This window comes from Dryobates pubescens, chromosome 3 (assembly GCF_014839835.1).
Source record: "Dryobates pubescens isolate bDryPub1 chromosome 3, bDryPub1.pri, whole genome shotgun sequence".
NCBI classification, from domain to species: domain Eukaryota; kingdom Metazoa; phylum Chordata; class Aves; order Piciformes; family Picidae; genus Dryobates; species Dryobates pubescens.
In genome coordinates, this window is record NC_071614.1 from 23,660,780 (window position 1) to 23,674,127 (window position 13,348).

Below are 13,348 nucleotides of genomic sequence, written 5' to 3' on the forward strand. Positions count from 1 at the left end.
AGATAAAAAAGGCAAACACTGTTGGTGCTAGAATTTCTGTTATAAGAGCAACTTACTGTGAACAACATGATTTTATCCCTCAAATAAAAGTTTGTGTTTAATAAATGAAAAAAAAAGCAGTAGAAAGGCAGGCCTCTCTTTGTAACAATCCAGCTTCACAGCAGAGCCACACTTTCACAGAATCATAGCATTGTTTCAGTTGAAAAAGGCCTCTAAGATCACCAAGTCCAACTGTCAACCTGAGACCACCATGGCCATTAAACCATGTCCCAAAGTGCCCTGTCCACACCAGGTACAGTGACTCCACCACCTCTCCAGACAGCCTGTTCCAATGCCTGACCACTCTTGCAGTAAAGAAAAAATTCCTAGTGTCCAAACTAAACCTTTTTGGCACAACATTTCAGGCCCTTTTCTCGCATTCTATCACCTGATAGCAGGGAGAAGAGACTGACCCCCACCTCACTCATTTCAGGGAACTGTAGAGAGCGAGAAAATCTCCCATCAGCCTTGTTCTCTTCCAGCTTGACAACCCCAGTTCCCTCAGCTGCTCCTCACAACACTTGTGCTCCAGACCCTTCATCACCCTTCTCTGGCCATGATCCAGCACCTCAATGTCCTGCTTGGAGTGAGGAGCCCAAAACTGAACCTAGTATTTGAAGTGCAGCCTCACCAGTGCCCTGCACAGGGGGAAAACATAATAAAGCTTACAGCCCATGGTTAAGGAGGCACAGGGACAATTTAGTTCCTCTGACAGCTCAAAGAGCTACTTTTAGACCTAAAAGCTACATGCTGAATTTCAGTCAACTCCTGCAGAATAAAAAACAACTTACTTCAGTATCAGTGTAATTGTTCCCTTAAAATTAACCCCATTGTATTGTCCTTTTGTTACCAGATTCACCAATTAAATGTTTGTGGTTGGGTTATTTGTTTAAATGTCTAAAAAAAGACAACAAAAAAGGTCAAAAAAGCAGACAATTATCCTACAGTTACATCAGAACTTAACTCTGTGGGATTTAGCCAGCTCACCCTCCTGCAACATGGTAGGACAGATTTCATTAGGATTAAATGTCAACCAAGGAAGAGAAAGTTGTGTCTTGGCACTTAATATACACTCCCTGATTAACAGTTTCCCTCAGCAGTTGTCCATTGCCTCTTAATTATTCTCTGGTAAAGATCTCACAACACATGTTTTTCTTGAAAGACACCAAAACCTTTCTCCTTAACTATTCATAAGAAGAAAATGAGCCTATGGTGGGAAAATCTGCAAATACTTTTGATTTCCCTAATTTTTCCTGCTTTAGAAAACCACAGACTCAGAACCAATATGCTTCTGTGTTTTCACAGATTGCATTGGGTTGGAAGGGACCCTCAAAGGCCATACTGTCCAGCCCCTCTGCAGTCAGCAGGGACATCTCCAACTGGATCAGGCTGTGCAGGGCCACATCAAGTCTGATCTTGAATGTCTCCAGGGACAGGGCCTCAACCACATCCCTGTGCAGGCTGTTGCAGTGTTTCACCACTGATTGCCCTTTGGAATGGGCTGCCCGAGGAGGTGATGGAGTCACCATCATTGGAGGTGTTCAGGAGGAGACTTGATGGGGTGCTTGGTGCCATGGTTTAGTTGATTAGGTGGTGTTGGATGATAGGTTGGACGTGATGATCTTGAAGGTCTCTTCCAACCTGGTCTGGTCTGGTCTATTCTATTCTATTCTATTCTATTCTATTCTATTCTATTCTATTCTATTCTATTCTATTCTATTCTGCTCTGCTCTACTTTGTTCTACTCTACTCTATTCTATTCTATTCTTATTGTAAAGAACTTCCTCCTGATGTCCAACCCAAATTTACTCTGCTCCAGTTTCAAACCATTGCCCCTCATCCTATCACTACAAGCCCTTCTAAACAGTCCTTCCCCAGCCTTCATGTAGGTCCCATTCAGATACTGAAATGTAGCTGTGAGGTCTCCTCAGAGCCTTCTCTTCTCCAGGCTGAACAGCCCAAATTCTTTCAGCCTGTCCTTAAAGGAGAGGTGCTCCTCTGCATAGGAGAGCCCTCTAATCATCTTTGTGGCCCTCCTCTGGATCCAGTCCAGCAGCTCCATGTCCCTCTGGTGCTGGGAGACCCAGAGCTGGACACAATACTCCAGGTGAGGTCTCAACAGAGCAGAGCAGACTGGCTGAATCACCTCTCTTGACCTGCTGACCACACTGCTTTTAATGCAGCCCAAGATATGATTTGCCTTCTGGGCTGCAATGCAGATTGTTGGCTCATGATCAGCTCCTCATCCACCAGTCACCCCAAGTCCTTTTCTGTAGGGCTGCTCTCTATTTCATCATAGAATCATAGAATCAATAAGGTTGGAAAAGACCTCAAACTGATTTGGGTTTATTTAAAGGCGAAAAAATTCAATGATATTTTTGTAGATATGTAAAATTATTTTTCTTTTCAGCTTCCTCAAATAAATTCCTTCCATGAAGATCAATAACTACATGCAAACCCAGTGTCTTATCTCCTCAATCATGCTTCTTCACAACACATTATCTCGAGCTGTACAACACTGCAGCCTGAAGCAGGTGTTGAAGGAGCTGGGCACAGAGAAACTTTGCCCAGGTGATTCATTTTGCTCCCCCACAAGTTTCAGCTATCCTCATACACTGCCTCATGCTTAAAAGCTTTTGGAACTAACTCCTGTTCTCTTCATTTCCTCACCACATAAAACATGCATGTCATCTTGAAGACTGCCAGTTACTGTAGCAGCAATTAGCTTTATTTCAAGAGCTAGTGCCTCTCTCAATTCCACAACAGATGGACTCCAAGGGGTAGATTTTACCTTTTAAATTGCTTTTAGTAGAGACTATTTCATCAAGACATAAGGGACAACAGCACTTGATCCTTCTGCAACACCCCCAAAAACTAATAATCACAATAACATTAAATGTTGTCCTCTGGCTGCAGGTGCCCATGTCCCTCATTCCACCTTCCTAGCCCCCTGCCTCCAAGCCTATCTCTTTTTTCTGCAAAGCAGGAACCAGTCCCTGGGGATTTGTCTCCCAGCAGAGCAGCAAGATAGTGATAGCAGAGATACCATAACCACCATTTGTCCCAGTAATTACCTACCAGATTCCAGTTAAACCCACAGGAAAGATCTTCCACCATGCTTCCAGAGAAGGCACGGAGACGTGCTACCAGCCAGCAAGAAGCAGCAGATGGCAACAGCAGACGGTCCTGTTCAGCACCCATCAAGAGGCTGCACAAGGAGCACAGACAGGGCTGAGGAGAGGACTGGAGGTAGAGATGAAGCAAAGGATGAGAGTAATACTGAATTAAGGGCTGCAATTGATTTTGCTGCTTTTGGGGAACATGTACCTTGGAAGTCATGATATTATGAGACCCCCAGGTCCTGCACTTGGGTCACAACAACCCCATGAATGCTCAGTGCTTGGAAAGAGTAGCAGGAAACTGCCCAGAAGAAAAGGACCTGGGGGTCCTGGTCAACAGCCAGCTGAAGATGAGCCAAGATGTGTCCAGGTGGCCAAGAAGGCCAGCAGCATCCTGTCTTGGATCAGCAATAGTGTGGCCAGCAGGACCACAATGGTCCCCCTGTACTAGGCACTGGTGAGGCCAAACCTCAACTATTTGGATCAGTTTTGGGTCACTGACTCCAAGAAGGACATCAAGCTGCTGGAGTGTGTCCAAAGAAAGGACAATGAAGCTGGTCAGCATCCAGGGTACAAGTCTTGTGAGAAGCAGATAAGGGAACTGGGGTTGTTTAGCCTGGAGAAAAAGAGGCTCAGGAGACACCTTCTACTTTTCTACAACTCCCTGAAAGACTGGAGCAAGGTGAGGGTCAGTCTCTTCTCCCAGGCAGCAAATGATAGGAAAAGAGGAAACAGCCTCAAGCTGAATCAGGGGAGGTTGGACATTAGAACAATTTCTTAGCCAAAAAGGGGTGCCGAGGCCTGGAACAGGCTGCCCAGGACCGTAGTGGAGTACCCATCCCTGAAGAAGTTTAAAAGCCATGTAGATGTGGCAGTGAGGGACATGGTTTAGCTGCAGACTTAGTTAGACTCTATGATCTTAAGGATCTTTTCCAGCCTAAATGATTCTGTGATTGTCAATCTCTGTCCCTACAGACCCTTCCTTGCCTTGCAGGCATCAGAATGTGAGGATTTGAAGAGGTCATTCAAGCTGCATGGACCACAACAGGACCATGCATAATTGCCAGCTGAACAGGTTTGATAGACCAGGATACACACCTTCAGAATTCTAAAGGAGTTAGTGGTACCCTTCATGCTCTCTGCAAAGCAAATGAGCGAAGTATCTGTTAAGCCATGTCCTTGAAATGAGATCTGCATTAGTAAGCTGGTCTGTCCACAATTATGAAGTGCTGCAGGGACACATCCACAAAGCCTGATCAATCCATAGCTCAGGAATTACCTTGTATGGATTTTTCAGATGTGATCTCAGGAAAATCACATCCTAAGGAACGTTGTCTGAGGTCAGAGTCATAGAGTGCATGGGGCCTTTATGCATGGGAAGTGACCTTTAAATGTCATCTAGATGAACCCCCCTGCAGTGAACCCCCTCTTCAACTAGAGTATGTTCCACAGAGCCCCATCTAACATGACCTGCTCCAGAGATGGTGCATCTGTCTACAACTGCCTGAAGGGAGGTTATAGCCACGTGAGGGTTGGTCTCCTCTCCCAGGCAACCAGCACCAGAACAAGAGGACACAGTCTCAATCTGCACCAGGGAAGGTTTGAGCTGGATGTTAGGAAGAAATTCTTCATAGAGAGAGTGATTGGCCCCTGGAATGTGCTGCCCAGGGAGGCTGTGGAGTGGCCATTACTGGAGGTGTTTAGGAAGAGACTGGCTGGGGTGCTTGGTGCCATGGTTTAGTTGATTAGATGGTGTTGGGTGATAGGTTGGACTCGATCTCAAAGGTCTCTTCTAACCTGGTTAATTCTATTCTAAATTAGAATAGTGGAGGAGTTAGAACCAAATGATCCTCAAGGTTCCTTCCAACCTAAACCTTCTATGAATATAAGAATGCATGAGAAAAGAGCTGAGAAACATGCCTGGATTAAAACAACAAGGGAGCCAAAACTTCTCAAGAAGTATGCTCACCTTACACTGGACATATCTGGAGGATAAATATTCAAATGTATTTATGTATCAAGAGAGGACAATGTGAATGGGACTTCTCCAGTATCACACTAGATTTTTAAAGTCCTTATAGGAGTACCATGAGCCAGCAACATGCTCTTGTGAACAAGAAGGCAAATGGTCTCCTGGGGTGTGTTCAGAAGAGTGTGGCCAGGAGGTCATGAGAGTTTCTCTTCCCACTCTACTCTGCCCTAGTGAGGCCACATCTGCAGTGCTGAGTCCAGATCTAGGCTCCCCAGTTCAGGAGAGACGGGGAACTACTGGAGAGAGTCCTGTGGAGGCTACAAAAGTCCTGAGGGCACCGGAACATCTCTCTGAGGAGGAAAGGCTGAGTAACGTGGAGCATTTTAGCCTGGAAAAGGCTGAAAGGGGATCCTGTCAATGCTTATCAATAGCTAAAGAGGGGGTGTCAGGAGGATGGGTCCAGACTCTTTTTAGTGGTACCCAGTGACAGCAAAAGAGGCAGCAGGCACAAACTGGAACCTGGGAGGTTCTGCCTGATCTCTCTGGACGGTCCAGGTCTCACTGAATGACTCTACACTTTCCCTTGTTGAACTTCAAAGGTCTTTTCCAACCTGGTTAATTCTATTCTATTCATTAGGTTCCTGGTCACCCTCTGGTCAGCCAACACTTGCTGTTGTTTATGACAGCAACTCAGCTAATCTGGGAATGGCAACACTACAAGAAATTAATTGATCTGTGATCTTCAGCTCCATTTCTCTGTATAACCTTGTTCACAGGGCAGAGATCCATTTTTCTTACCCTATACTGAGGCATTCTTAGCAATAACTTAATGTGATTTGATTTTGCTTCCCCTTTCCCTGTTCCAGTGTTTCACAAATTAGAAATCTCTGTTGTGTGATACAACCCAAATCGGTTTTCTCCCTTGCTGCCAAAAAGACAGAGAAGTCAGGGTCAAATTAAGTATTACACTCACAACTGAACTGAAAGGAAAACCACAGATTCACAGGTTGCTTCAAGGGCTAAGTGAAACCTGCAGACTTTCAATGCTTATACAGTTGGTGCACACATAAATGACTGAAGAATAACACCAGGTTTTAGTAACACCAGCTTTAATAACGCTCACTTCAACCAAAGGCTGAAAATTCCAGGGTGTAAAGAAATACCCCTGAAGAGAAAAAAAAATACATATACAATCTGTATCACCACCAGTGCCTTTAGAGGGGAAAACCTACAATCTGATAAAGCTGTGCATTGCAGACAGGTGCTTCATGATGAACATCCTGTTTTTGCTATTCTTGCAAAAGTAGCAGCATCAAACAGCTTACTCTGCTGCCACCCATGAGAGTAGACATGACAGGAAGTCTAAGTGATCTATCCTGGATTATTTCCATGGGTATTTCTTTCTCAGAAAGCTCTCTGAAACCTTTAGCAATGCAGAGAGGACAAATGCAATGATGACAACTCTTGCTCCACTTAAGGAAAAGGACTAAGGGTAGGTTCAACCTACTGCTGTGTTTCCTTAAAGGCTCTTAAAACTTACTGCAGTTGAATTTGTATGGCAGGGGCAATCTCTTCTGCCTGGATGTCATAGAATCAAAGAATGCCTTAAGTGGGAAGGGGCCTTTAAAGGTCATACAGTCAAATTCCCCTACAGTCAGCAGGGCATCTTCAGCTAGAGCAGGCTGCTCAGAGCCCTGTCCAACCTGTCCTGGAATGGTTACAGGGATAAGGCATTTACCACCTCTGAGCAACCAAGGCCAGTGTCTCACCAGCCTCAGTTTGAATCTCCCCTCTTTTAGTTTAAAACCATCACCACTTGTCCTGTCACAACAGGCCCAAATGAACTCTGTCCCCAGCTTTCTTCTTGGCCCCTTTAAGTACTAAAAGGCCACAATAAGGTCTCTTGGGAGCCCTCTCTTCCCTAGGCTGAACAAATCCAACTCTCTCAGCCTGTCTTCATAGGAGTGGTGCTGCAGCCCCCTGACCATTATTGTGGTCTCCTCCTCATTCCAACAGGTCCATGCCTCTCCTGTGCTGAAGACTCCACAGCTGGACACAGTGATGGAAGTGACATCTCACTAAAGTTGAGCAAATTGGCAGAACCCCTCCCTGCACCTGCTGGCCATGCTGTTTGGATGCAGTGGAGGATGCAGTTGACTTCTGTGCTGTGAGTGCACATTGCAGGCTCCTGTCCAGCTTTTCACCCACCAGCACCCCCAAGCCCTTCTCCACAAGGCTGCTCTCCATTCCCTCATCTCCCAGCCTGGATTGACAACAGGAGTCTCCCCAAGTGTCAAGGACTCTGAAAGCATAGAAAGCTGGAAGCAAAAGTTACTTCCACAGACTTTGGTCTTCACATCAGCTCTTGCTCTGACAGAATGGACTAAAAATTACACTCACCAGCTGAGGTGGAAGTGCAGAAAACATTCAAGAGAGCACACGAGTGCTCTGCTCAAGGCTGAAATACAGACTTTATTACACGCAATCATTGAACAGGGCTTGAACGTAAAGTAAGAAAGAGGAGACTCAGGGGTGACCTTATTGCTCTCTACAACTACCTGAAGGGAGGTGGTAGACAGGCAGAGGTTGGTCTCTTCTCCCAGGCAACCAGCACCAGAACAAAAGGACACAGTCTCAGGCTGCACCAGGGGAGGTTTAGGCTGGAGGTTAGGAGGAAGTTCTACACAGAGAGTGATTGCCCATTGGAACGGGCTGCCCAGGGAGGTGGTGGAGTCACCATCACTGGAGGTGTTCAGGGGGAGACTTGATAGGGTGCTTGGTTGCATGGTTTAGTTGACTAGGTGGTGTTGGATGATAGGTTGGACATGATGATCTTGAAGGTCTCTTCCAACCTGGTCTATTCTATTCTACTCTATTCTAAAGGTGCTGAGTCCACAGAAATGCTTCTGCTTTATGTCAAGAGGCAGCAACTTTAAGAAGGAAAATCTGAAATCAGAAAGACAATCCCAGTACTGGCAAAGAGTTTCTACTCTGTGTGAAGTCAGGACAGGTACTAGCACTAATGGCTTTCTACAGCTGAGTATGCTCCAGCTGAAACCAGAAATGAAAGTTAGAGGACTGAAGTTGCTGCTGCAGTCAGCACCTGACACTGGGCTAACCGTGTTTGCTGATTGAAGTTTGTTGACATGGAATGTAAGCCACAACTTCTCCCATTTCAAGTAGCTCTGTTATTTCTGTTCTCAGTTGCCTCCTCTAAGTATTCAGATGAGAGGCTGTGCCTGTTGAAAATTAACAAGACACTGTAATGGTAGTTTATTTGTACTTTTAAGTGTGTGTCTATAACCTTATGTAGAAATACATTTTTTTAAAGGCTTGTTTTTTACTGTAATGGGAAGGATAAGCCTCAAGTTCCATGAGAGAGCTAAGACTTATTGACATTCATAGTGCTGACAATCAGCAGGGAATTATCTGCACTGCAGTAATGGCAGTCACTAAAGAAACACAGTTTAATTATAGTTAAATAATACCAGAACAAAACCATTAAATGATAACAGTTATTAGTGGCTGGAAGGCTGTACAGCAGAAAAGGATCTGGGGGGGCTGGTCAACAGCAACTGAAGATAAGCCATTGTGTGCCCAGGTGGCCAAGAAGGTTAGTGGAATCCTGGCTTGGATCAGCAATAGTGTGGCCAGCAAGACCAGTGCATGGATCATCCCCCTGCACTGGGCACTGCTGAGGCCACATCTCAAATTCTGGTTTCAGTTTGGGGCCCCTCACAACAAGAAGGGCATTGAGGTGCTATGGCATGTCCAGAGAGGGACAAGAAATCTGGTGAAGGGTCTAGAGCACAAGTCTTGTGAGGAACAGCTGAGGTACTGAGGGTTACTCAGTCTGCAGAAAAGGAGGCTCAGGAAGCTGGAGCCATGTTTGTTTCTTTACCCAGGTAACAAGTGACAGAACAAGAGGAAACAGCCTCAAGTTGTGCCAGGGGAGCTTTAGGCTAGGCATGAGGAACAATTTCTTTCCCAAAAGGGTTGTCAAGGCCTGCAGCTGGCTGCCCAGGGCAGTGGTGGAGTCCCCAACCCTGGAGATTTAACAGCTGTGTAGATGTGGTGAGGGTTTAACAACAGACTTGGTAGTGCTAGGCTAATGGTTGGACTCTTATGATCTTAAAGGTCTTTTCCAGTGTAAAACATCCTCCTGTTCTGTGATTTGTTTACATTTGTTGCAATGCAATGCTCACCTTAAAGCACATCAAATGCAGTACTTCACAAAACTACAGCTGAGTAGGTTTGATGCAAACCTTCAAAAAGTTGTTTACCTTCAAAAAGTTGTGCTTTATCCACTCAGCTTCTCCCTCTTCAACAGCCACACTAACACTGTTTCACCACTAACATCTATGACAGTTTTAACATATAAACTAACTTATAAACTCCATACCAGTAAGAGTGAAGAATTACAGTCAGTCACCATCTAAGATATCTTCAGTAGCACCATGAGCTGAAACATTTCTCTTCTTTGTCTTGTTTTCTTTTTCCTTTTCCTGTTTATATTCCTTGCTGGTTTAACAGTTCTCCCTATTCTTTACCTTCAAAAGCTCTCTCCCACGCTCCCCACAGATGCATGCATGAGATATGTGCACCTGGCTAGATCAAAACCAATGAGAGAAATCAAAAGCAAAATCTAATGACTGTTTTCCCCTTGCCTTGCTCCAACAGGTTCAGCCACTGATGACTCCAGACCACTCATTTCTGGGGTTCATCAGCACTCTTGCAGCTCCAGCACAAAGCCAACATGAGCAAGCCACTCTGCACACTGTTAGGCCAATACTACAGGACCTATCTTAACAGGTTTCGCTCTTCTTGGAGCTCATCAGCTGTAGGTAACGGCCTAAAGCAGCAGCTTTTCCTCCTCAAATGGAAGGGAGGGAGACAGGCTGTGGAACCAATCTCAGCCAATGCAGCTGCCTCGTTTCTGCACTAACTACAGCCATCATCTGAGAGAAGACACTTCTGTGCTTCCCTAGCTGCCACTATACATGAAGCTGGTTGAATGGTCCAAAGCACAAGCGAGGAATGGCTGAGGGAACTGGGGTTGTTTAGCCTGGAGAAAAGGAGGCTCGTGGGAGACCTCCCTCTCTACAACTCCCTGAAAGGAAGTTGGAACCAGGTTGATCTCTTGTCCCAAGGAACAAGCAATAGGACCAGAGGAAATGGCATCAAGTTGCACCAGGAGAGGTACAGGTTAAACATGAGGAATAATTTCTTCCTCAAAAGAGTGGTCAAGCCCTGGAACAGGCTGTCCAGGGCAGTGGTGGAGTCCCCATGCCTGGCGGGGTTTAAAAGCCATGCAGATGTGGCACTGTGGGACATGGTTTAGTGGTGATGTGGCAGTGCTGGGTTACTGGTTAGGCATGCTGATACTAAATGTCTCATCCAACCTTAAAAACTGTATGAGTCTACATTGACTTCCTGCATCAGAGGCCATACACTGAAACTCTTGTCATTTGAGTTTTTTATCTGCAATTCCAGGTGCTTCCTCACTGCTTTCTGATTACTCTAAGTCACTAAATCAGCTCCTTGGTGAGAGATGGTTTGGTTTTATTGCTTGAAATTCAATTTTTGTTTGTTTTATGTTTCCACCCTTAAGATAATACTCCAAAGGCAATTCTGATATTCATGATTTGATAATCCTTTAAAGACAGCAGTTTGCACTGAAGCACAGCCTCATTAGCCAAAGAGAAGAGCACAGAAATAGAAGTTGATTTATGAACTACTGAATTTGAGTTTGTTCAGAGTCTCACTGTTGCATTTTACCAGCAGAAATAATATTTGATGTCAGGGATATGAGGAAAGGCTGAGGGAGCTGGGTATCTTCAGCTTGGAGGAGACCGAGGGGTGGCCTCATTCATGTTTATGAAGATGTGAAAGGCAGTGTCAGCAGGATAGAGCCAGGCTCTGCTCAGTGATGTCCAGTGATAAAACTAGGGGCAGTGGGTGCAAGCTGGACCACAAGAGCTTCCACACAAACATAAAGAAAAACATTTTCACTGTGAGGGTGACAGACCACTGGAACAGGCTGTCCAGAGAGGTTGTGGACTCTCCTTCTCTGCAGACATTCAAAACCTGCCTGGATGCATTCCTGTGTGACCTACTCAAGGTGACCCTGCTCTGGAAGTGGGGTTGGACTAGATTATCATTCAGGTCCTTTCCAACTCTTAACATTCTGTGATAGGAAGACTGCAGCTGCTGTGTGAGGGTCAAATTGTACTGTTCTTTCTGAACATAAACAGGTACTTATAATGAAGAAAGAAATTCAGAATACCAGTTATGAGGTTATCTTGATCTCAAATGTAGTTATTTCATTTTCAGTGAAGGAAGTTGAATAACTTGGTGCTAATTTGCTAATTAGATGGAACATGTCTTCAGGGGTGGTTTAAAGAAAAGCTTTCATCCCTTGTCAGCTCCTTCACTCTTAAATATCCGAGCGAACCTTCCACTGGGATGAAAATACAGAATCAAAATCCAGGGCATGTCTGTACTTGCAGAAGTAGTTCTTGCTGTCCATCTGCTTTCACACTTCAATCATTTGCTTTGGGCTTCTAAACTTCTGTGGCTTCAACGGGCATTTGACTGAAGTAATTTTAAATCGCTTCTGAATTGTCATAAATGCTTGGTTGAAGTATAAAAACACAATGTAGTTATGATAGCAAGTTGCTTCATTTATTCTGCTCAGGCAGATTTCAGTAAAAAGATTAAGGATTCTTATTTGGCTGCAAATCTGAGCCAAAAAAAAAATCCACAAGGATTGATTTCATCCCCTCATCTCATTCTCTGTCCAAAATGCCCGAACGCTGTCTTACTCATTTCTCTGTCCTTCATTCCCTCTCAGTTCATATTCTGATCTCCCTTTTAGTGGCAGTCAGCATTAATATATCTAATTGATATGACTTCCTTCATCTCCCTATGCCTCCTAGGATTAAAAGAAACAATCTAGAAGTTTTATCAGGAGGACACATCTAACACAGACACAGAGTAAAACTCAGGAAGACAAAAGATGGGCCTTTACTTATGCCAGCAGACTGATAACAGCTGCTTTTAAAGCTTATTTTAACCATTTCTGATAACTCTCCCAGTTTAATTCATGATTTTGAACACTGTTCCCATAGAATAGATTCATTCTATTTAAAATTTACTATAGAAAACCAGTCAGTGTCTCTCAACAACTGTATGAGGTAAGTAATTGCAGCATAAGCAACTGTGCACCAAAGTCTTAAAAACACTTTAAAGTGTTACTTCAGTACCTACAGCAAGGGGAGTAACAGAGCACCCTTGAGATACAAAATGCATCTTCTAGTAGCAGTTTCCCAAACACCTAAAGGTCTGGATCTCTCACAATTTTTTTAAGATAAAAGCTTTTTTACAAGTACTGGACTCAAACTCTTGAGTAAGAGCATGACTAGTCAAAAATTACTTTGGTGTAGAAGGGCACAAGTGAAAAACCCACTAGACTAAGGCCAAGAGGCTGGATTATCACCTTGCAGTGAAGTTCTACAAAAGGCAATGGATCTTTATCTCATATAAAATAAAGTAGATCAAAAGCCACTCTTACAGAGGATTTTGCTAAAACACATAGAATAGATTAGAATAGAATAGAATAAACCAGGTTGGAAGAGACCTTCAAGATCATCGAGTCCAGCCTATGATCCAACACCATCTAATCGACTAAACCATGGCACCAAGCACCCCATCCAGTCTCCTCCTAAACACCTATTTTACAGTAAACTTTCTTGGAAATGAACAGGCAATCAAGCAGTTTAGGAAGTAAAATTTAGTACTAAGAACTACACATTTCCCTACTCCATGCCTTGCCACTTCTATTTAAACTGAGATTTTTTTTCCAAGGCGTAAAAAGCCATCTGTTCCGTTTGTACAGCGTGGTGCATGCTGCAACACATCCACAACCAATCCTCACTGCTTCAACTCACTGCCATGGAAAACCACAGCACTGCTCTTAGCTCCAGGATGAGACTAGCAATCTTATCTTCCCACCCAGTAAAAAGTGATACTAGGTAAGTTAATCAGAGGTGGAACAAGAAACAGTATTCCAGCATGGGTTTCTTTCACAACCTCCAAAAGCTCTTTCAAAAGAGATGCTTTAAATGCTCCACATCAGCTCAAGATAAAATGAATTCCAGTCCAGGTAGAGCTCCAAACCATCTGAATTGTTGGAACACAGCAAGATTTCACCTCATGC

At 44.3% G+C, this 13,348-nt stretch overlaps 1 protein-coding gene across 10 annotated transcripts in view; it reads right to left on the reverse strand.

Annotated features, from left to right (window-relative positions):
- DTNB (dystrobrevin beta) overlaps nt 1-13,348 on the reverse strand; it is a 194,156-nt gene that overhangs the window by 175,772 nt on the left and 5,036 nt on the right. The window contains exon 1 of one of the 10 annotated variants that reach the window (XM_054179813.1): nt 3,118-3,195. The exons of the other annotated variants lie outside the window; for them this stretch is intronic. The gene's annotated coding sequence lies outside the window, so the exon portion shown is untranslated. Of the gene's footprint in view, nt 1-3,117; nt 3,196-13,348 lie in introns of those variants that run through there. 10 annotated transcript variants of the gene reach the window in all.